Genomic DNA, 1,087 nt, shown 5'->3' with positions numbered 1-1,087 from the left:
CTAATCGAGGTCGTCCCATCTGTTGGCATTTATTTCATGAGCCTCCATATGTAATGTCTTTTTCAGTTTCGATACTTTCCCTTTGTCTGGTTCAAGATTTATCCATTTTATTTTTAAACCCAGCCCTTAGCCTCACTAATCTGTTCTGTCTTTCTGATCTCTATTTCATTTATTTCCCCTCGGTGTGTACTGTTTTACTTCCTTCTGCTAAGCCTAGGCTTATTTTGTTCTGTTTTAGTTTTCCTTTAGTTGTGAATTGAGCTTGAGATCTTTGCTGTTCTTTTCTTTTTTTTTTTTTTTAAGAAAGGGAGGAAGGAAGAGATAGAAACACCGATTGGCTGCCCACTTCCCCACAGAGGATCGAGCCCACAACCCGGGCAGGTGCCCTGACCGGGATTCGAACTGGGACCTCTCAGTCCGTGGGACACGCTCAGTCCACTGAGCCACACCAGCTAGGCTCTTGCCTATTTTTTTACATATGTGTTTATTACTATAAACTCCTCCTTTAAGAACTACTTCTGTAGCAGCCCATAGGTTTTATACATTGTTTCCATTTTCATTTGTTTCCAAGTATTTCTTGATTTCTTTGGGGAAGCGTAGACCCAGCGCTGGCAGGGAAAACAGTGGGGACTGTCAGCTGTCATAAGACGTGGACACCATTCCTTCCAGACAGACGCTCCCGTCAAGGTACATCAGACACATCCACACGGGCGTGCTGCTCAAAGGAACCGACCAGTAGTCTTCCAGACAAGACTGAGGGACCGGTACAGAGAAACAACTACTAAATGCCCCGTAGGGCCCTGGAACAGGCACCAACAGTAGCGGGAAAATGGTGACATTCAAATCAGGTGTTTAGGTAACAGGACTGTCTCAAGGTTCATTTCTTGCTTCTGACAGTGGTTACGTAAATGCTAACATTAGGGGAAGCTGAGTGACGGATACATGGAAACCATTCTTATTCCAACTTTAAGTTAAAAAATTAGTTTAAAATAGTTTTAAGAAAGGTAAAACGGGACAGGACGGGGTTATGCAGTGAAAGCCAGTTAGTACGACTGACTTTTCTTCCTCAGGGACTTCCGTCTGCTCG

The sequence above is a fragment of the Molossus molossus genome, unplaced genomic scaffold (genome assembly GCF_014108415.1).
Source record: "Molossus molossus isolate mMolMol1 unplaced genomic scaffold, mMolMol1.p scaffold_m16_p_24, whole genome shotgun sequence".
Taxonomy (NCBI): domain Eukaryota; kingdom Metazoa; phylum Chordata; class Mammalia; order Chiroptera; family Molossidae; genus Molossus; species Molossus molossus.
This window is presented reverse-complemented; position numbering follows the sequence as displayed.